Source organism: Panulirus ornatus, chromosome 11 (assembly GCF_036320965.1).
Source record: "Panulirus ornatus isolate Po-2019 chromosome 11, ASM3632096v1, whole genome shotgun sequence".
Classification (NCBI taxonomy): domain Eukaryota; kingdom Metazoa; phylum Arthropoda; class Malacostraca; order Decapoda; family Palinuridae; genus Panulirus; species Panulirus ornatus.
In genome coordinates, this window is record NC_092234.1 from 64111077 (window position 1) to 64129659 (window position 18583).

General features: G+C 39.6%; 1 protein-coding gene and 1 pseudogene across 1 annotated transcript in view; both read left to right on the forward strand.

Annotated features, from left to right (window-relative positions):
• The window catches only part of LOC139751156 (coiled-coil domain-containing protein 22 homolog), a 314331-nt pseudogene that overhangs the window by 199113 nt on the left and 96635 nt on the right, over window positions 1-18583 (forward strand).
• LOC139751613 (coiled-coil domain-containing protein 22-like) overlaps window positions 1-18583 on the forward strand; it is a 338143-nt gene that overhangs the window by 101807 nt on the left and 217753 nt on the right. The window lies entirely within an intron of this gene.

The following is an 18583-nucleotide window of genomic DNA, read 5'->3' on the forward strand; positions in this document are numbered from 1 at the left end:
TACACATGCCTTACATCCTCGATAAAAACTTTTCACTGCTTCTAACAACTTTCCTCCCACACCATATATTCTTAATACCTTCCACAGAGCATCTCTATCAACTCAATGTACACATATATATACACACACAGACACATACATATATACCCATGCACACAATTCACACTGTCTGCCTTTATTCGTATATATATATATATATATATATATATATATATATATATATATATATATATATATATATATATATACATATATATATTTATTTATTTATTTTGCTTTGTCGCTGTCTCCCGCGTTAGCGAGGTAGCGCAAGGAAACAGACGAAAGAATGGCCCAACCCACCCACATACACATGTATATACATACACGTCCAAACACGCAAAATATACATACCTATACATCTCAATGTACACATATATATACACACACAGACATATACATATATACACATGTACATAATTCATAGTCTGCCTTTATTTGTTCCCATCGCCACCTCGCCACACATGGAATAACATCCCCCTTGCCCCTCATGTGTGCGAGGTAGCGCCAGGAAAAGACAACAAAAACCCCATTCGTTCACACTCAGTCTCTAGCTGTCATGTAATAATGCACCGAAACCACAGCTCCCTTTCCACATCCTGGCCCCACACAACTTTCCATGGTTTACCCAAGACGCTTCACATGCCCTGGTTCAATCCATTGACAGCACATCGACCCCGGTACACCACATCGTTCCAATTCACTCTATTCCTTGCACGCCTTTCACCCTCCTGCATGTTCAGGCCCCGATCACTCAAAATCTTTTTCACTCCATCTTTCCACCTCCAATTTGGTCTCCCACTTCTCGTTCCCTTCACCTCTGACACATATATCCTCTTGGTCAATCTTTCCTCACTCATTCTCTCAATGTGACCAAACCATTTCAAAACACCCTATTCTGCTCTCTCAACCACACTCTTTTTATTTCCACACATCTCTCTTACCCTTACATTACTTAATCAAACCACCTCACACCACATATTGTCCTCAAACATCTCGTTTCCAGCACAAATAGAATATATATATATATATATATATATATATATATATATATATATATATATATATAAAACTGGAGGAAGTGAAGTGTTTTAGATATCTGGGAGTGGATCTGGCAGCGGATGGAACCATGGAAGCGGAAGTGGATCATAGGGTGGGGGAGGGGGCGAAAATCCTGACGTGCTGTGGATTGAATCAAGGCATGTGAAGCGTCTGGGGTAAACCATGGAAAGCTGTGTAGGTATGTATATTTGCGTGTGTGGACATATGTATATACATGTGTATGGGGGGGTTGGGCCATTTCTTTCGTCTGTTTCCTTGCGCTACCTCGCAAACGCGAGAGACAGCGACAAAGTATAATAAAATAAATAAATACATTGATATTATATATCCCTGGGGATAGGGGAGAAAGAATACTTCCCACGTATTCCCTGCGTGCCGTAGAAGGCGACTAAAAGGGAAGGGAGAGGGTGGCTGGAAATCCTACCATCTCGTTTTTTTTTAAATTTTCCAAAAGAATGAACAGAGAAGGGGGCCAGGTTCGGATATTCCCTTGAAGGCTCAGTTCTCTGTTCTTAACGCTACCTCGCTAATGCAGGAAATGGCGAATAGTATGAAAGAAAAGAAATATATATATTTATATATGTCTGTGTATGTATATGTATGAATACATTGAAATGTATAGGTATGTATATGTGCGTGTGTGGGCGTTTATGTACATACATGTGTATGTGGGTGGATTGAACCATTCTTTCCTCTGTTTCCTTGCACTTCCTTGCTAACTTGGGAGACAGCGACTAAGTATGATGATAAAAAGAATGAAAATTTGTCAGCTTTGGATAAGGAGTCTGCAGCCTTCAGGTACCTTCAAGACTTCTTTTCCAAGTTATCTGAGGCAAAGGTGAAAGCCAGTGTCTTTGCCAGACCACAGATATAGGGATCCTGGAGTATAAGGAATTCCCCAAGAAGCTCACTAGGAAGGAGAAAGCAGCTTGGTACAGCTTTGTCGCATTGGTTTGGGACTTCCTGGTCAGTCACAAGGCTGAAAACTTTGTGGAGGTGCTGAGACTGTGATGAACTAAGGCAAAATGAGCTACAGGATGTTCCTCATAGTCCATATCCTTGAAGCTCATCTTGATAAATTCAAGGAAAACATGGAAGTGTATCCAGAGGAGCAAGGCAAATTCTTCCACTAGGATATACTGGACTTTGAATGCCACTACCAAGGAACATGTAATGAGAACATGATGAAATATTATATTTGAGGTCTGATTCATGAAAATGATTTGATTTCAAGTACAATTATAAGTTTTTCTGACTTCATGTGAATGAAAATGCAAATTCGCCTGTTTTCAAATTAGAAATAGGTGAATTTCAAAATATCACTGTCCTGGTCACAAAAGCAGAGTTTGAAGGAAATGATAGCATTTTTCTCTACTTTTATGCATAAGCAGTCAGGAAATAACACTTATTACCCAGGAACAAAAATTGTGTTACACTGTGTTATTTTTATTTGTGAACAAAACTGAAACACAGCAGTATAGTACAGTCTCCCAGAAAATATCAAGAGTGAACTGGTAAATACTGAAAATGCTTGCTCTTGATATCACAAATACGATGTAAGCATGAGAAAGGATAGAAGTGGTGAGTGAGGAATTTGAATTGATAGTGAAAGAGAAGAGAGAGCTATCTAGGGGCATAGATTGTATCTGCAGTGAAGAAGTGTGAGTGATTGTGAGATTTACAAGAAAAAGCAGTGTGAGGTCAAGAGAAGGTATGGAAGCCAAAAAAAACGGGTAGATGAAAGATTGGGTCGAAGGAGGTGAACATTGTGTTGAGAACAAAATATGGGAATCAGAGTGAATGGAGCTGATGAGGAAGAGGTAAGAGGCAAAAAAGAAAAAAAAATGGGGAAAAGAGTTGGAGTGAGTGTTTTGAGAATGGTTCCAAGTGAAGGTTGGTCTGCTACAGGGATGTGTGATGTCACCATGCTTGTTTAATTTGTTTATGGAAGGGATGGTAAGGGAGGTAAATGTGAGAGTCTTGGAGAGAGGGTGGAGTATGCAGTCTGTAGGGGATGCCAGGGCCTGGGGAATGAGTCAGTTGTTGTTTGCTGATCTTACAGCACTGATGGTGGATTCATGTGAGAAATTGCCAAAGTTGGTGAGTGAGTTTGGAAGATGAAAGGAGGAAGATGAGAACAAGTGTGAATAAAAGCAAGGATCTTAGGTTTAACAGGGTCAAGGGACAGGTTTGTAAGAGTGTGAGTTTTAATATAGAAAATCTGGAAGAAGTTGAGTGCATTAGATATCTGGGAGTGGACATAACAGTGAATGGAACCATGGAAGCAGAAGTGAGTCATAGGGTTGGTGAGGGGGCAAAGGTTCAAAGAATACTGAAGAATGTGGAAAGAGAGTTTGTTAACTAGGAAGGCAAAAATAGGTATGTTTAAAAATGCAGGAGTCCTAACAATATTATATGGATGCAAGGCATAGGCTGTATGGAGGAGGGTTGATGCATTGGAAATGACGTGTTTGAGGACAATATGTGATATGAGGTGGTTTGATCAAATAAGTAATGAAAAGGTAAGAGTGATTTGTGTGTTTGAGAACGAGAGAGCTGAAGAGGGTATGCTGAAATGGTTTGAACACATGGAGAAAATGAGTGAGGAATGGTTGAAGAAGAGGATCCATGTGCTGGAAGTGGAGGGAACAAGGAGAACAGGGAGACCAAATTGGGGATGGAAGGATGGAGTGAAAAAAATTTTGAGCAATGAGAACTGAACATTCAGGAGGATGAAGGGCATGCATGGAATGAAGTGATTTGGAAACGTGGTATATTGGGGTTGACAGGCTGTCAGTGGACTGAACTAGGGCATGTGAAGCATCCGGGGTAAACTATGGATAGGTTTGTGGGACCTGGTTGTTGATAGGGAGCTGTGGCTTCAATTCATTACACCTGACAGCCTGGGACCTGATTGTTGATAGGGAGCTGTGGCTTCTTATTACACTTGACAGCCAGAGAATGAATGAGCAGATGTGGCCTTTCTTTGTCTGTCTCTGGCACTTCCTTGCCAACATGGTTTAAATAGCAATCAAATATGAAAGTAAATTACTAGAATTATGTGTAATGATGAGATTAGTGAACAGCTGCATATTTGTGAATATTTATGAAGACCAGTTAAAGGAAGGCAAATGATACCACAGTTTGGTATTTGAGTATACATAAATAAATTTGAAGTACTGCAGTCAGAACAATAAATTCGTTCATTGAAGTACTGAGATGAACAAGGAAATACCAATTACCAGTGTGCTATGAAAAATGTATGTTACACCACAGATTGAATTGCAAACTACACATTACTAAAGTTGGCTTGAAGATGGTAAATTCCTTCATATTGATGCCAGGTTCCATATGTGTTTATGAATATTACTCACATATTTACTTTCTCTTTAGGTGTATGCTATACATGTATGCATTTTCAGTGTCATATTTTTATAGTGCCTAAAAGTGGGAGTAACAGGTCTAGGGCAGGAGGTCTGGAACATGACCCCCTTTTACTATGGAAATCTGTCTTTACTTTGAATGATATCACTTCAGATGACCTTTTCTTGGAAGGTATCCCCAGTTTATAGCAAGGGAGACCTATTTTGCTTAAGACATTTTGTGTTACATCATCATTATACTTATAGGCTTCACTATTGTAATTGATAGTGGTAATCATTACTGATAATTTCTTTACATGCACTGTGCTAATTGATAGCGATAAGCCTTTTTTTGATAAGTATGTTTAAAGTTTCATACAGTATACAGAATTTTGAATATAAACCATTATCCAGCTGCTTTTACTCTTTAGGATGCCTTAAAGAACAGTAAAGAAAAAATGATGCGTCTTCAGCAGCAGTGGGAAGCCCATAAACAACCATTAAGTGAACAGTTATCCCAGCTTAATATTGAAGTTATGAAGAAGAAGGTATGTGAAAAGTAACAAGATTTACTAACAGTATACCCAGTGTACTTATGTTGGAACAATATTATACAAAGTCTATGATAAACATATAATGGGATGTTGATGTATGAAGAAGGTAGTCTTGAACAGTGGTATGGTTAGTCACTCATATCTGTAGAGTTTGAGAGTTTTAGAGGTGTAGCTTTTGTCAGTGATACTGGATTGGTAACTGGCTTTGAGGCTGGCCAATAATCTTTTGTCATTTCATATAAAGTGTGGTTTCAAGTGTCTTTTGTATGAGGATATGGTGGGGGATGGCATTTGAATGCTTTGGTTTGATGTTTGTTGCTGCTAGAACTGTGTAGGATAGGGTGTTTGTTTGAAGCATTCCAAACGTGTTGTATAAGGTTTACATATAGTGTGATAGTGAATTGTTTAGGTCTGAACCTATTTTGGGTTGGTGAGAATATGGGATGGTAGAAGGAATGGGAGCTGAGTTTAGAGGATTTTAGGTAGGGTATTATGTTGGTTAGTGATTGAAGATATCAGTAGGAATTTGATTGCTGTTGGGCTTAAGTGTTTTATGTGGAAGTTTGTGTTGTCATGGCCTGTTCATAGAGAACTTTTTAGGGTTTTAGTTTAGTGTTAGTTGCAATAAAGAGTGGGAGAGCTATTGTGTCAGCATGGATTTTTTTGTAGGTTTTTTCATGATTGTTCTTCAAGAGTTGTAGTAAGTTTGTGGTAGAGGTTTTAGTAATGTTTCATGAGAATGTTTGTGTGTTCTTAGGATATGAAATATTGTCATGTTGGGTTAGCAGTGCTTTGTGTTTGGATAAGATGGTGTTGGAGTAATGAATTTTCTGTATTGTTTGCTAGAGTAGAGTGCTGTTGGTCTTGTGGGTCATTGTGTGACAGTGAGTGTTTTTGTTTGGATTCTTTTTTTTTTTTTTGTTCTATGGAGTGTGCGACTTATTGAGAGAAGTGTGGATTATATCCCTTAGCATCCCCATGTTGTATGTATGTTTTGACCGTTACTGATACTGATATAATGGGGTTGGGATGGGATATTGTTTATGGTGAAGTTTTGGAGTTTGGTTTGTTTTGTGTAAATGCTGGTCAGATTGCTTTTCTGTAATTTGTTTATGTTTTTATGTTGGTTTTGTGATTTCGATGGATTAGGTGTAATTTAATCAGAACAGATAGATGGTCAGATGTGGTGTTGGTGAGCAAAAGGCAATGTCTGGTGAGATAGGGTGCTGGAGGTGGTGGGTTGCAAGTTTGGTTGGATCTTTGTAGAGGTTAAGGATATTGATGGGTTAAAGTTGTTGTGTGAGTAGTTCACTTTGGGGATCTGGATTGTGAATATTACACATGGTAAGGTGTAGGATATTAAAAGAAATCTCTTCATTGAAAAATACTGGGTTTGTTGATTGGTTCTGCATTTAGGTAGCATATCTGGCAGGGCAGGTGTTGAAGGAGGGTATGTAAGTGTTGATTATGTTCTAGCAGGTACTCTGTAATTTTATATTTTTAAGCCCATCCATGAGGGTAAAGGTGGATGTTTTTATAGTTTTTATTGGTGTAGTACTCCCAGTGGTATTGTGTGAATGTAAGGTGTAGGCCATAGATCGTAAAGTACGGAAGGTGTTGGTTGTGTTGGAAATTAAGGTTTTGAGGACAGTGTGGTGTGAGGAAGGTTGATTGAGTAAGGAATCATGGGGTAATAGAGAGGTTTGGTAGTAAGATGAGTAAGCCTGAGAGAACTGAAAAGGATGTGCTGAAATGGGTTGGACATATGGAAAAGATGAGGGAGGAGAGACTGACAAATTGGGCATAGGTGTCAGAAGTGGCGTGGGACAAGGAGAAGGAGAGACTGATTAGACGAAGGGATTGAGTGACTAATGCTTGGAGGGCTTGGGGTCTGAACATGCAAGGGGATGTGAGGCCAGCATTAGTTACAGTGAATTTGAATGTTGTGGTATACAGGGTGTGACTTGTCAAAGGACAGAACCAGTGCATTAGAAGTGGCCAGGGAAAACCACTGAAAGGTCTTTAGGGTTTTGCTGTGGATATGAGGCTTGGGTTTTGGAGCAAAATACTTGACAAGTAGAGAGTGGTTGAAAGGAAATGAGTCTGTTTCTTTGCCAGTTCCTGATGCTTCCCTGATACATGGGAAACAGTAAACAAGCATGAAAAATTTGTGATTGTGGCTTTGATAGTGTTATCATTTGTGGTATGTTTTTGTGTTGAATGTTTTTGAATGCAATGTTGTGGTGGATGAGTTTTGTAAGTCCTCCTTGTCCATGCTGTCATGTTTTGTCATAGGGTTGAATAGTTAGAGAAGGAAAAGAGTGTGGATGTGGATGCAAGTCTGGTCTGTGGGTGAGATCTGTGTCCATATTCTGTTTTTGGATTAGGGTGAGAAGTTGTCTGTGTTTGATTTTGTTGCCCTTAAGGAGCAGCCCAACTGTTAGTTAACCCCTTCAGTTGTGATTTATTCATCCTGCATTTTTGTAATCATACAAGTATCCTGAACAGTCTGTGTCTTCTTAACCCTCCTATCTTCCATTTCATTGCAGTGACTTTTCTTTCCATAATAGACCATATTGCCCTTTCTTTTGCTTCATTCAGTAATTAACTATTTCTTTTTGATTTGCTGTCCTCCTGTCCTATTTCTACTGTTAGCAGTGCTGTTCGTAGTATTTATTCCTCAACCCTGGATTTCTTTCATAATTCTTGCATGCTGTCCATTTCCTTCCATACTTTCTGATCCTCATATGATTGGCATTTTGCATCTTTGATCTGACAATCACTGTCCCAGAGAGCCCCACATTCATCTTAACAATTGTTGAAATAATTTTTCTCCACTGACTTCATTCTTTCTTCATATTCCGTTATAACATTCTTCATTTCCCAAAAGCATACATAAACTTGTTGACACTTTTGATATTCATTATATGTACTAATGAGTTTCCTGACTTTTGCCTTCATTTGTTTTAGTCGTTTCCTCTCAAGATTTTATGATCTCCATAAACATTTTCATCACAGAGATCATTCAGGTTCCAGATGTTCCATCCCACATCCATTCCCCTAATCTCCTCTTCTTTAGGAAAGTCTTCAGAGTGAAAAGTAAAATCTAGAATTGCCTCACCACTCATTACAGAAACACCACTCAAGATTTTTCTCTGTTTTCCCCATATGTTGATATTAGTAGAAAAATTTATCTTGTTCCCTGTGCTTTAACTTAATGTACATTATTGTGCTTTGATAGAGACGACATTCCTTACTAACCACTCACATTGTTCTAGAATTTTTACAAAAGATATTTTGTGGCTCCTACTTCAAAACCTAATGTATATTGGAGTAAAAATTGGCTGGATCATCTGGCAGCTAGCTCATTTGCCAATTGGCAATAAGTAGTTCCTATTCATTATTTTTCAGAGTTAGACTCCTTACTTTTACTGCAATTTGCAGAAACTGATTTAGTTTAGGCTTTGCATAAGGGAAGAGATCCTTGACCCTTAAAGGACTAAAACCTGAAAACTTTTGGGGGAGGGTGTCCCGTGGACTGAGGTTTATCATGAGATTAGATTTTTTTTTTATACTTGTCGCTGTCTCCCGCTTTAGCGAGGTAGCGCAAGGAAACAGACGAAAGAATGGCCCAACTCACCCACATACACATGTATATATTCATAAATGCCCACACACGCACATATACATACCTATACATTTCAATGTATACATACATACACATACACAGACATATACATATATACACATGTACATATTCATACTTGCTGCCTTCATCCATTCCTGTCGCCACCTCGCCACACATGAAATGGTACCCACCTCCCCTCACACGCGTGCAAGGTAGCACTAGGAAAAGGCCACATTTGTTCACACTCAGTCTCTAGCTGTCATGTTTTAATGCACTGAAACCACTGATCCCGTTCCACATTCAGACCCCACAAAACTTTCCATGGTTTACCATAGATGTTTCACATGCCCTGGTTCAATCCATTGACAGCTTGATGACCCCAGTATACCACATTCTTCCAATTCACTCTATTTCTTGCATACCTTTCACCTTCCTGTATGTTCAGGCCCCAATCACTCAAAATCTTTTTCACTCCATCCTTCCACCTCCAATTTGGTCTCCCACTTCTCCTCATTCCCTCCACCTCCGACACATATATCCTCTTTGTCAATCTTTCCTCACTCATTCTCTCCATGTGACCAGACTATTTCAATACACCCTGTTCTACTCACCTCAACCACAATCTTTTTATACCACACATCTCTCTTACCCTCTCATTACTTACTCGATCAAACCACCTCACACCACATATTGTCCTCAAACATCTCATTTCCAACACATCCACCCTCCTCCGCACAAGCCTGTTTACAGCCCATGCCTCGCAACCATATAATATTGTTGGAACCGCTATTCTTACAAACATACCCATTTTTGCTTTCTGAGATAATGTTCTTGCCTTCCACACATTCCTCAGTGCTCCCACAACTTTCGCCCCCTCCCCCACCCTGTGACTCACTTCCACTTCCATTGTTCCATCTGCTGCTAAATCCACTTCCAGATATCTAAAACGCTTCACTTTCTCCAGTTAGTCTCCATTCAGACTTACCTCCCAGTTTACTTGTCCCTCAACCCTACTGAACCTAATAACCTTGCTCTTATTCACATTTACTCTGCTTTCTTCTTTCACACACTTTACCTAACTCAGTTACCAACTTCAGCAGTGTCTCATTCGAATCAGCCATCAGAGCTGTATCATCAGCAAACAACAACTGACTCTCTTCCCAAGCTCTCTTATCCACAACAGACTGCATACTTGCCCCTTTCTTGAAAACACTTGCATTCACCTCCCTAACAACCCCATCCATAAACAAATTAAACAACCATGGAGACATCATGCACCCCTGCTGCAAACCAACATTCACTGGGAACCAACCACTTTCCTCTCTTCTTACTTGTACACGTGCCTTACATCCTTGATAAAAACTTTTCACCGCTTCTAGCAGCTTACCTCCAACACATTGTACTCTTAATACCTTCCACAAAGCATCTCTATCAACTCTATCATATGCCTTCTCCAGATCCATAAATGCTACAAACAAATCCATCTGTTTTTCTAAGTATTTCTCACATACATTCTTCAAAGCAAACACCTGATCCACACATCCTCTACCACTTCTGAAACCACACTGCTCTTCCCCAATCTAATGCTTTGTACATGCCTTTACCCTCTCAATCAATATCCTCCCATATAATTTCCTAGGAATGTTCAACAAACTTATACCTCTGAGATTAGATAGAATATTATATTTTCCTCTGTTAACAGGAAATATAAAAGAAAGTTAAAGAAATATGAAAGATATAGTAACTGATCATATATCTTTAAGTTCAGATTATTAAATTTTGTTTGCACATTAATGTCATGCCTTCCCTTTCTTGCTATATTTTTATGTTAGCATAGCAGGCACAGGCAACTAAGGCCCTAATCAAGGTTCTTGGAGTGATGGAGAATGTGTGGAAAGAGAGAACCTTATCTTGCAGAGCAAAAATGGATATGTTTGCAGGAATAGTAGTTCCACCAATATTATTTGGTTGCAAGGCATGTGCTATAGATAGGGTTGCATGAAGAAGGATGGATGTGTTGGAAATGAAATGTTTGAGGACATGTGGTGTGAGGCAGTTTGATTGAGTAAGTAATGAAAGGGTAAGAGAGATGTGTGGTTGAGAGAGCAGAAGAGGTTGTGTTGAAATGGTTTGGACATATGGAGAGAATGAGTGAGAATAGGTTGACAAAGAGGATATGTGTGTCAGAGGTGGAGGGAACAAGAAGTGGGAGACCAAATTGGAGGTGGAAGGATAGAATGAAAAAGATTTTGAATGATCAGGGCCTGAATGTGCAGGACAGTAATAGGCATGGGCTGTAGATAGGGTTGTATGGAGGAGGATGGATGTGTTAGAAATGAAATGTTTGAGGACATGTGGTGTGAGGTGGTTTGATTAAGTAATGAAAGGGCAAGGGAGATGTGTAGTAATAAAAAGAGTATGGTTGAGAGAGCAGAGGAGGGTGTGTTGAAATAGACATGTGGAGAGAATGAGTGAGGAAAGGTTGACAAAGAGGATATGTGTGTCAGAGGTGGAGGAAACAAGGAGAGGTTGGAGACCAAATTGGAGGTGGAAGGATGGAGCGAAAAGATTTTGAGTGATCCAGGCCTGAACATGCAGGAGAGTGAGAGATGTGCAAGTAATGGAGTGAATTGGAACATTGTGGTATACTGGGGTCAACATGCTGTCAGTGGACTGAACCAGAGCATGTGAAACATCTGGGGTAAATCATGGAAAGGTCTGTGGGGCCTGGATGTGGATAGGTAGTTGTGGTTTCGGAGTATTCTTTCCATATATCCCTTCCCTGACGTCAGGGAGAAAGAATGCTACGAACATATTCCCCGCATGTCATAGCCCGCTTGTCTTAGAAGGCAACTGAAGGGAGCGGGAGTAGGGGCTGAAAACCTTCCCTTTTTGTATTTGAATTTCTATGAGTATTGCTAGGGTCTCTCCAAGGTCTGCTATATTACCCCTATGTGTTATATGGGATTTTTACAGTGATTAATATGGTGCCTTGTGACTTTAGTTACCTCCTCAAACCAGTAAAGTACACCTTCCAGTTAGATAAAGGCCAGAAGAGGCAGTCTGTATCAGTAAAGATAGGGTACCCAGAGGGAGAACCTTGAAATTGTCTTTCTTAATTTCATGATTGCTCTACCCCTACATCTCTCTATAAAACTGTTGTCTGTTTTATCAGTCTGTTTTAAGAAGTTCATGGTTGTCATCAATTCAGCAGATTTCAAGTCTTTAATGGTTGTCATCAATTCAGCAGATTTAAAGTCTTTAATGGTTGTCATCAATTCACCAGATTTAAAGTCTTTAGCCTTTTCCTGATTTTTTTTCATACTTGATAGTTGTTTCCTGCATTAGCAAGGTAGCCCATGGAACAGACAAAGAAATGTCACATACTCTCACATCCATTTCTCAAATTTTCATGTGCAGTGTGCTGAAACCATAGCCTCCTATCCATAACCAGGCCCCACAGTCCTTTCTATCTATCTCACATGCTCTCGTTCAGTCCACTGACAGTATGTCAACCCCTATGTACCATATCATTACAGCCTTTTGCAACTCCTATTCACTCTCAGCAAATACAATATCAGCTGCATACAGGCTTATTGACTAGCTTCCATACCTCATTGCCACACTCCATCTCTACACCCCTTTTCTCAAGTTGTGCTTTCTTCTCTACTATCACTCCATTCATATATATATGTTAAAAAGCCATGGTGACATCACGCAGTCCTGTCTCATACCTATGTGTTTACCAGAACTTTAGCTCAACTCTCCATCCACTCTTACACATGAATTTGCTACTCTATAGAAGGCTTTTACATCATCCAACAGTTTTCCCCTACCCCATATATCCATAACACATCCCATAAAGCATTCCACTCGACTCTGTCATATTTCTTCTCCTTGTCCATAAAACCATGTTGCTCACTTATTTTGCATTCAGTTACTTCCATACACTTTTCCTGGTATACTTAATGACTTATTTCCCTACAGTTGCTACATACATCCTCAGCACCTTTTCCTTTGAATAAGGGAACAATAATAGCTTTCACCCAGTCCTCAGGCACAACCTTCTTTTTCCATGGTAAGTTACATATCAAATGCATTCAGTTTACTACACTTTCTTCTTCATACTTCAACATTTCAGCCATAATCCCATCCACTCCAGGTACCTTCCCTACCTTCAGCCTCAGTATCACCCTTTTTACCTCCCTTCTTGCTGTAGACCCCTGCACTTATATCCTTTCCCATCCATCCTCCATACCATGAATGTAACAACTGCTGCCTCATCTTTCCCAACATTCATCAGTTCTTCAAAATATGCTTTCCATCTTCCTTTCACTTCCTATGTCTGATTAAGCAACTCCCCTTTCGTACTTATCACATTAACATTTCCACTCTTATAAACCACCCTCTTTCTTTTTTCACCTCCTTCTAGTACAATTTCATATTTTCCCTAAACTTTTCACTCAACTTTCTTCCAGAATCTTCTTTCTTTGCTTTCCTCTATCAGCTAATCAAGATTCTTCTTTTTTATTTATTTTTATTATGCTTTGTCGCTGTCTCCCGCGTTATTGAGGTAGCGCAAGGAAACAGACGAAAGAATGGCCGAACCCACCCACATACACATATATATACATACACGTCCACACACACAAATATACATACCTATGCATCTCAATGTATACATATATATACACACACAGACATATACATATATACACATGTACATGATTCACACTGTCTGCCTTTATTTATTCCCATCGCCACCTCGCCACACATGGAATAACCAACCCCCTCCCCCTCATGTGTGCGAGGTAGCGCTAGGAAAAGACAACAAAGGCCCCATTCGTTCACACTCAGTCTCTAGCTGTCATGTAATAATGCACCGAAACCACAGCTCCCTTTCCACATCCAGGCCCCACAGAACTTTCCATGGTTTACCCCAGACGCTTCACATGCCCTGGTTCAATCCATTGACAGCACGTCGACCCCGGTATACCACATCGTTCCAATTCACTCTATTCCTTGCACGCCTTTCACCCTCCTGCATGTTCAGGTCCCGATCACTCAAAATCTTTTTCACTCCATCTTTCCACCTCCAACTTGGTCTCCCACTTCTCCTCGTTCCCTCCACCTCTAACACATATATCCTCTTGGTCAATCTTTCCTCACCCATTCTCTCCATGTGACCAAACTATTTCAAAACACCCTCTTCTGCTCTCTCAACCACACTCTTTTTATTACCACACATCTCTCTTACCCTTACAGTACTTACTCGATCAAACCACCTCACACCACATATTGTCCTCAAACATCTCATTTCCAGCACATCCACCCTCCTGCGCACAACTCTATCCATAGCCCTCCATCTTTTCTTAACTTCCTCAGATACATTTCTTTCGAACTATGTACCATATGCCTTTTTCTTTTCCACAGCATTTCTATTCTCTGTTTACCATGCATTTCTTTTTTATTCCTATGTCTCATGACTTTGTATCCAACTACAGGTACACCACCGATTTTCTATTAACTGATGGTTCAGTACCTCCTTTAGTCAGGACAAAATCACGTCAGGGAACTTGAAATTACCGCAGCCACCAAACTAGTTTACTGGGCAGCCACAGATGGCGTTGTGTAGGATGCGCTTATTTACATTCTTTACACTGCACTTGTTGGTGGTGAAACCGCAATTCTGAGAGATTCTTAGTTTATTTTGCTTAAATTTAACCCTAGCTATGGCTTCTAAGACATATGAGAGTGTCAGTCGTGGTGTCAAATGTAAACACCAGTCCACATCGATCCAAGATAAAGTAGAACTGTTCAGAAAAATGGACTGCAGCGTTTCGATGCATAGGCTGTGTGACATCTACAGTATTGGTTCATCAACTGTTTATGATACAGAGAAACAAAGGGAGAAAATATTGAAATTCTATGCAGGCAGTGATTCCAAGAATCATATGACGATTAGAAAAACTATGAAAGATGGTAAGAGCACTAAGCATGATCGAGTGATGATGGATTGGTTTCGACAGCGTCGAAGTGATGGAGTGTACTTGTCAGGTAGCATGATAATGGACCAGGCTCAAACATTTAAAATTTGTTTAATTTAGATTTCTAGTAGTCCATGGTATACTTTAGACACATGGGAGATGTATGATTTGTGGGTTACAGGTGTGTTGATGAATTATTATACGTAACCACGGTTAGTCCGGCAAAATGGTTAATCCGGCAAGATGTTGGAACCAAGGGTGCCAGAATATTGGTGGTATACTTTTACTTATTTTACAACCTTTAGCAGTCTTTCTCTAAACATTTTACATGCCTCATTCACATGTGACTGCATTTACTGCAGTTTTATCTAAACTTTTGGTCACCCTCCTTTCATACTTCTCCTTGGATTCTTTCAGATGCAATGCGCCAACACTTTCACCTCTCCATTCTTCCTTACACCATACCTCCACTTCTCCCAGATACTCACCCCCACAAGAATTGGAAAATGGTCAGTCTCCAAAGAATCCTGTTATGACCTTAGCATTCAGCACAGCCTTTCTCAATCTTTCATCCACTGATACATAGTCTATCAGACCCTTTTGCTTTTCTTTTCCATTATTTCTTATCTATGTGGATCATCTTATGTTGAAAAAAATTATTTACAAGGAATTAACCCCACCTAGCACAGACATATGCAAGATAACTTCCATTCTCATTTACTCTGTGCACTCCCCATTTACCAACTGCCCTACCAAATGCATCACATTCCACCTTTGCATTCATATCACTCATTACAACCTCCTTTCTCTCTGTTTCAAAACCATTCATACAGTCACCCAAATTTCTCCAGAAATGCTTCATTTCATCTTTACCTCACAAAGTCTTCATATTCACAGGTGCATATACTCATACCCATGCATACTTCACAATTCCAATCTTCCCTTTCACTCACGCCATAGTTGATCCATTCCATTCATGCTCTGTAAGATCCTCCCATACTCCCATTGATAGCACAATCACACATCCTCTTTCCCTCTTCCTGATAATTTTTATTAACTTCCATCCATACCACTCCTTCCACACCCTCCCATACCTTGCATTCATCATTATCATTTTCACTCCATACACCCTGCCAAAGGATATGAGTTTCCCCAGTGCCCAGCACATTGAAACTATAACTTTTAGATTTTCCACAAGCTCCTTGCTTTAACTCTCAGCAATTATCCCATTTTACTTTCTGGCATAACTTGTAGACTCAAGTGCCACTTCTTGACCTTTTGTGCCACACCCTTGACACACCACGGGAAGAGGGCAACTCCAGCGCAGTGTTTCCCAAAGACAGCAGGTCTCCCAAATTGTCCAAAAAACATAGAATCCCGCCACATCTCAAGTGTTTGTCTTTATTTGAAAAATACATTATTACTTCTGTTGCCCTAATGGAATTAGGCAATGTCTCCCCTGCTCTTCCACCTTTAAGGGTGGAATAGCAAGGTCACCACAAGGAGGTAGGGTGAGACTTGGATACTCCAGTAACTAGAGTATCCCCTTGAGGCAATGACATTCAAAACTTTTCCCAATTTTGAGCATGAACCACAGTAGCATTATGTCCTAACCTCACTGCAGTATGTCTCACTAATGCCAGGACTGCTTCCCTAAATTCCTCCCATTCATTGCTCATTCCTCTAGCTTTGTTTACACTCACCTTTTGTCATTCTTCACTCATTCTCTCTTGGTCTTTTCTTTACACAAGTCTGTTTTGCAAGGTCACTTACTTTCTCTTTTCTTTTCTCACCCATAATTCATGCCTTTTTCCCATCCAGCACATTCACATCCAAATGCCTCCCTTTTGTACACCTGTCAATTCGTATGTAATCTGGTAATGTCCACTGACCATCTTTCCTATTAATGTACATATACTTATGTATGTCCCTCTTTTTTAACCAAGTCTTGCCAATCAACATTTCTTTTTCAGTCCACAGCCTCATACGCTGTTTACTATTTCCGTGAATTTTACTGAATACCCTATTCCCCCGAGTTATACCTTGAACTGCCACATTACTCACCTTTGCTTTTGAATTTCCTGTCACTTATACTGGTTTCTAGCATCAAAACGTCTGACACACTTGCTTAGCTGCTCCCAGAACACTTGCCTCTCATGATCTTGTGGGCAGGTGCATAAGCATTAAAAATCACCATTCTCCCATATTCCACTTTCATTTTTACCCACATCAGTTTGGAGCTCATATCCTTGCACCCTTTCACATACTCCCACAACTCCTGCTTCAGTGGTAGTGCACCCTCTTTGACAACTTCTGCTTCTGTGTTATTGCTACCTCTTCCTTAATTTTTGTCCTCACACCAACTCCCAACTTTACTGCCAAGTGATTTCCAAACTATTCTACCTCTTTACCCTTGACATTGTTTCACTCTGAGCCAAAACATTCAGGTTCTTTTCCCTGTAACATAGCTCCCTTAATTCTCTTACCATCTTTGTTGCCCTTCTCTGGACCTTTGTTAGCTCTGTGTGCTTCTTTAGGTGAGATGACTTAGGAAGTATATTCTAAGTTTGTTAGTGCTAAATGTTTCGTTATCCATATTCTTGAAAGTTGGTCTGATAGCTGTCCAGACTTTTTGCCTCCTTAACTATTCTTCTAATGTGGATCTCTTGTGATAGGTTAGGGATGATGCTGACTCCTAAATCCTTTTCACACACACAATCTTGAAGCTTATTTCCTGCTTGAAAATAATCATATTGAAGCCTTCCTTCACATTGTTTGGGTTGATTTTCATTTGCCTTGTATCAGACCAGCCCAGCTTTGGAATCTTTGCAGTCCTCCTCAGTTGCATGTGTGTGTATATGTGTGTGTGTGTGTGTGTGCCTTTATCGTGCAGAGTTTTGGATTTCTCAGTGCTCTCTGCCATTGCTTCTTTTTCACCTTGCCTTTTCCAGTGGCATAGTTCTCTAGATATCATTGGATTAATACGGGATGACATCATTATAGCACTTAAGGAGCTTAAAGATGGCTATCATATCCTGTTTATCCTTCTCTCCTCCAATATGGGTACATCATAGACCTTCGTACTCCCTTTATAACTTATATTCAGTACCGTTTCATTCTGATGACATTCTCATTGCATTCCAATAAATTTTCTTCAGTTGCCATGTTTCATATTTATTTTAGGTTTGTTTTTTGCAGGGTGCTGGTTATTCAGTAGGTCAGTGGATTGGTAGGTGTTTGCAAGGTAGGTTTGGTAAGGTGCTAGGGGGGGGGGGGGTGTCTTTAGGGATTGGGATGTATGTGGTTTGAATGATATAACGTCAGTTGAATAATGCTGGTCTTAATAGATATTTAAAGTATAGTGGATTTGGTAGGTTTGGAAAAGAAAATTATTTAAAACTGATTGATTGAGATTAGGTTTTACTGGAATTGATTTTTCAGTGGTACATCCACAGTTTTATCTTAATGAGAATGAGGATAATGGAGTAAAATAGATTTTTTCCAACTGGTAGAGGGCATGATTTATGACTAGATATGAGAGACAATATGACTAATGATCAGATGATAGAAAATTAATATTATGAGTTTTTAGAGTCATATCATATAAGAGATAGGGGCAGTAGTTCAGTGGATTAGGTAGATTCAGCAGCTATAATGATTTATAAGGAATATATGGAAATCTCTATATATTCCTTTTAGAAGTATAGTGTGCATATATGAGTATATTGTGTTTAGATCTATCATAAGATTGTACTTCATCAGCTTATGTACTGAGAGCTAACATGAAAAGGAATTCAGTTCATTATATGCAGTTGAATCCCCAGTGACAATATCTTGTTCAGGCTGTGTGGCTATACTGTTAACCTTTTCACTGCCTTTCTTTGAAGCAATATGAGAAATTCCTATTCCAAAATATAGATTATCTGATGCTTATTAAGATAAGTGTTTCAA